The sequence below is a fragment of the Acartia tonsa genome, chromosome 5, assembly GCF_053477335.1.
Source record: "Acartia tonsa isolate MP-2025a chromosome 5, ASM5347733v1, whole genome shotgun sequence".
NCBI classification, from domain to species: Eukaryota; Metazoa; Arthropoda; class Copepoda; order Calanoida; family Acartiidae; genus Acartia; species Acartia tonsa.
This window is the reverse complement of record NC_137264.1, coordinates 19,783,218-19,788,750: the sequence shown is the minus strand read 5'-3', so window position 1 is coordinate 19,788,750 and position 5,533 is coordinate 19,783,218. Positions and strand designations below refer to the sequence as shown.

The following is a 5,533-nucleotide window of genomic DNA, read 5'->3' as shown; positions in this document are numbered from 1 at the left end:
GTAAGAACTCTTATTTTATTCACTCTTCTAATGGGCGTTTTAAAACAATGACACTGTTTCATCACATATTTATTGTACAAATTAATAGTACTCTTTAAATCTTAAGGTTATTTTTCACAAAGCTTGATTTGCTGCGGTTATTAAAAGCGAGGCTTTTCCAATATTAGCTCCGTCCGTCCCCATGTCCTTTAATTTAGGCATGTTGGAATTGTCCTATCGATTTTAATTTTGTATGGTAATTACAAATTAGGCAGCGAAGCAATTCCTATACCTAATTAATACCATAACTTCCGTGGGTAACTGAGAAAGTACAGAATGCAGATGTGAACACAGCAGAAAATACATCTGCAGCAGAAAATTGGAATTTAAATATTTTATAACCTTTCCTACCCTTCACATAAAATCATCAGTTCTTATTCGCGTCTCAATTGTCATTGTCGCAACTATTTATGAGATTCGTCACAGGGGTGTATATTCTGCAAATTTGACCCGGCTGAGGGGGGGGGGGGGGGGATAAAAAAAAATAAAAAATATGTGGAAGGGGGTATAATATGAATAAAATAAAGAGTCCTGAAAATATTTTTCCATATTATCCCCTTCCTTGCTGAAAAAACTAGGAGGGGAGATAAATAAAAATTGCAGCAGGGGAAAAAATTAATCTTGTGCAGAATACACACCCCTGACTGATTCGTCATCAATGCTTGCAATACAGTGCAAAAACAATTTGGTCTGTGTTCATTCAAAATAACTACTTAATCAAAGAAAAAAAGTCTTCGAAGGCTTGATACTATGCATTAAAAATTTGCAGTATAATAAACCATAGGTAGTCACTTTTGTCTAATTGTAATTTTGTTTACATTGTGTAAATAGTAAACACCTGGATATTTCAAATTATGCAGAAAATAGAGTTTACCCTAGATGGCCAATAAGTCACAATAATCCGTTCAACTTACAAAGGAATTTATAGCGGGCTTGTGTATACTTAATCACTTATTATTTAATCCTATCAGGAAAGGAACAATAATATTGATATAGTTACTTCAAAGAAAGCTTTATTCTAAGTAATTCAACTATTTTTAGGCTTTAGCTGACTTATTTGGATAAAAAATAATCTTTCAAAATTATGTGGTTGTATTTTTCCTATACTGTAACTTTTGGTCCAACTATACTTCCTAAATCTATCATGCATAATTTCTCTCTGATATGCAAAAAATAGCAAGGGACAATGGTCAATATTACAATATTATTAATAGGGATGGCAATCAGTCAAATTTTTGGACCGTATTTGGATTCTTACAAGAATTCGTCCAAAAAAGGCGGATTCCGGATTCTTATTTTTGGCGGATTCGGATTCCGAATATTTTAAAGGTTTTTTTTTTAAACAAAAAAATTTTAGTGCTACATATGTTCTAAAAATTAATGTTCTTGATGTTCTTTATAATTCACTTCCGAGAATAGAACCAAATTTTAAAAGATATTATAAATAATGATGATAAACTTTGCCTTCGAAAAGGCGGAGTTGAAAGAAAAAAATCTAGACGCTAATTTTAGCCTACCAATTAAGAATCCGAATCCGCTATTAAAAAACTAAAATTGGCTATAAATTGGGCGGATTCCGAATCCCGGATTCGGATACGGATTGCCAACCCTAATTATTAACAATGTTCTTATGTGTGTAGCTTTATTTTTTTAGGCTAGCGGCTTCGCCCCTAGTCTTATGGGGCTTTGCCCCAAGAGGTAATGGGCTTGATTTAATCGACCCAAATTTTTGTATTTTAGATTTAAAAAGAAAAGAATTTTCTTTTTTGGAGGGGTTGGGGTTGTCCTTAAGAAATTTTCTTAAAACCATCACAGGACCAGTAGGTATATTCCCTGAAAAGTAGAGCCCATTTATTTCAGTGGTTACTGCGATCTTAAGCTTTAGTCAGACATCGTTCTACTTTGTATTATAAGATAGGAATTTAACTAGGGTTGTGGTTAAGTTAGTTCCGATTGCTTTCCCATACCTGGAGTTGCGTAATAAATGCTTAAGGGCCATGAGATAAATAGATCAATTGAGTCTAAGTTGGACAGATTTTTTTTATCTTCTCTGACCATTTTTTTCTAATACAAGTCTCTGCTTTTAACTAGATGCATGTTGAGCATTTAGTTTTAAAGTTTTGACCCATTGAAACAGTTAGACAACTTTTTTTCCAAGTTTTGATTTTCCATTTTCCTCTTTCAAGTGTAAATATAGTAGCTTAAGAATATTTAAAAACCTATTCAAAATTAAATCTGAATTATATATACATTTGATTTTATCGTTTAACCCTACACTTATACCCAAAGTTTCTTCATTGTCCCAAAAACCTTAGGTTCTTTTACTGAATCTTGATTATGTTCCTTTCCACAAGCAGTGTCGAAACATTTCAACTAATAATTCTATTTTAACAAAGAGGTTATTTTATTTAGGATTTAAACTGATTTAACGTCCATTGTTTTATCCCTTAAGATCCCTGATTTATCGACATTTTACTAATCAGTTGAGTATCTTCTGTTCTATTTTTTTATGCTTGTGTAATCTTATAGACAACAAGACAATCATATCCATGGAAAACGTAACAATAAGAAAACAAAAAAACATTTAAGGTGAAAAATGGATCCTTTATTTACATAGATCTGATAAAGAGGAAGTTTTAAAGAGTTTTCTCCGCGGAGCCGTCTGTGAAGATAGCGGCTCCAACCTAAAATCAAGAAAAACTCATCATATTTTTTTTGCCAAGTCTATTTTTTGACTTTTTAATAAAAATGAACTTGAAAAATTTAAAAGGGGCATTTGCACACGACACAACATAGTTTCCAAATTATAATTAACAAAAAATTTCTTATTTTAGCTAACCCGGAGTTGGAGCTGTTTTTTAACGAAAATAACGGCTCCAGCTCCGGCTCCAGCAAAATATGGCGGCTCAGGCTCAACAACGCTGGTCTATACCATTAAAATTGTTCTTATATTGCAAGTTATTATTATTACCTACTTATTTCTTAATGTAAAACAAAAACAATTAGGTTACCCTAAAGTTATAAAAGTGAAGGCTGTAAAAAATAATCTTCTATCCCTTTATTTCTGAGAAAAAAATCGGAATATAATAGTTTGAAGGCTAAACACTTAAATTCCCTTTAGGGTAAGACATAACTTCCGCATTCTGCATATATTTTTAGATGCGTAGCAGCTCTTTAAGTATTCACTTCCCTCACTGACTGACACGTATTTAATTAAATATTCCCTCCATTTTTTTACTATTGTCACTTTTTATCAGTTATGAGACTTTGGTGGAATGTATAACACACCTTCCTTTACACCTCTTAATTCTGCTTTGCTCTTGAAATAATGGAGACCTTGACTTTATTTTAAGCAACGGTGGATATTTATTTCGGAGTGAGAGGACATTGAATTGTAAAATATTCTCGCACCCAAAGGTTTCTGAACACGATCTGACATTCCTTGATCTAAAATCTTTGGGACTTAAATCTAAGCTGGCGAGAAAGGTTTTTATATTTCTATTTTTTTTTTATTGTAACATTTTCTTATTAATAGATCCACTAAAAAGCAAGGAATAATTAACTAATAAAATGAGAGATGCCCTTGACGATAAAAAATTGAAACCTAACCTTGACTTAATTTCAAGTCTAGTGCTCCTCCCCCGGAGGATATTACCATTTAATCCTCCCGTTTTTTGCTCTCACTTTAATAGAGTTATTAATATAGAGTGATCCTTAGCTGAGGACGATAAACCATTAATTTCTATTCTCTTAATTCTTATCAGGGATGGCAAAATAAAAACCACGTGGTTTTAATCAAGTGGTTTAAACCAAAAAAAAAAGCTAATAAAACCAAAAAAACCAAGGTGTGATGGTTTATATGGTTTTTTTAATACAAAGGCCTATCTTTCCAGTTATATCCTTATAATAAAGTAATAGGACGTTTGTCTGTGTGTTTGCGTGTTTGTGTGTTTGTATGTTTGTACCGAAGGATCTCGCTAACCGCTGAACCGATTGGGTTCTCCTTAACAGGGTAGCTTCTCATAGGTCCCGGGAAGGTTTATAACTATTTTCTTTGGGGGTGGGACACCCCCAACCCCCCCTCCGAAAGTTTTTTTTTAAAAACTTTTTAACTAAATTTAAAAATGAGGGGGGGGGGGCAACCCAAAATAAAGTGTTCGCTCCCCCCCCAAAAAATTTTTTTTTTACATTTTCTTACAAATATAAAATAAAAAATTCAATTATTAAATTCGACTCTCTCCTCCTCAAGTGCCCCTAGAGGCCTCTAGGGGCCTAGCCGCTAGTCTTTTTATAATGTAAAAAATACAGTCAAAAACATAAATACCTAATTCAAAATTCTGTTAATAGTTTAAATCTTTATACTAAAGGGGTAGTTTGAACTTAATTTAGTGAACCGCATATTTTTTCTTAGTTAATGGGGTAAACTACATTATTTAAGCATATATTTGAAATAAATTCAATTTTCTACCACGTAGTTTTTAAAATATCAAGACCTGAAAATTGTCTTTTTGTGATATATGCAATTTAAAAAGACGATTTTCAAGTCTTGATATTTCAAAAACTATGTGGTAGAAAATTGAAATTTTTTCAAATATATGCCATATAAATGTAGTTTAACCATTTAACCAGGATAAAATATGCGGTTCACTAAATTAAGTTCAAATGCATTTCGTGAAACTACCCCTTTATACTAAATTAGAATACTTTAATTTGGATATTATTAAAAAAACCAAAAAAATTATTAAAAAAACCAAAAAAATTATTTAAAAAACCAAAAAAACCTGGTTTTTATTAATAAAAACCAATAAAAACCGGTTTAAACAAAAAAAACCACACTGGTTTGATCTTTTTAAAAAAAACCCTGGTTTTTTCCCATCTCTGATTCTTATGTATTCTGTTCTGATTTTTGTATACAAGTGACTTAGACTTATACCTCCCATTATTCTAAGGCCTTAGGAAATATAAAGCTTTGACTTTTTTTTTGGTTTACATCATACCTATTTTCTTTGATAGGTACTGTAATTTTTCTGAATTTTTGTGCCCATTTTGTCTAAATTTTAAAATCTTATTTTTTGTTAATTCATCACCAAAATACAGTGTAACCTTTTTACTTAAACCCATTCCACCCTTTGTATATTCGTTTTTTAATAAACACATTCCTATTGAATGAAATAAAGTGTAGAAATTTTGATTGTTAAACAACCTGTTAATGTGTGTTTGTCAAGTAATATCTCGTAAATAGCTAGACCAAACGGCTCAAGAGCCTTAATTTACATAAAATTTAGCCTAAATTAAAATATTTTTTTTCTTCTGTCGTTAACGGACAAAAATAACCTTAAATTGAGAATTTCTATATTGTATATGATTACATTTTTAATCTTATTACCATACTTTCAACACAGTAATATTAAAGCTTAAATCTCTGTGTGATATTGTATGGGAATTAATGGAAACCAACTTCAAGTGTTGAATTCCAATTTGTCCTCCCTTGACC

At 31.4% G+C, this 5,533-nt stretch overlaps 1 protein-coding gene across 2 annotated transcripts in view; it reads left to right on the top strand.

The window, feature by feature from the left end:
• Nucleotides 1–5,533, top strand: part of LOC145318958 (calcium/manganese antiporter SLC30A10-like) — a 107,694-nt gene that overhangs the window by 384 nt on the left and 101,777 nt on the right. The window lies entirely within an intron of this gene.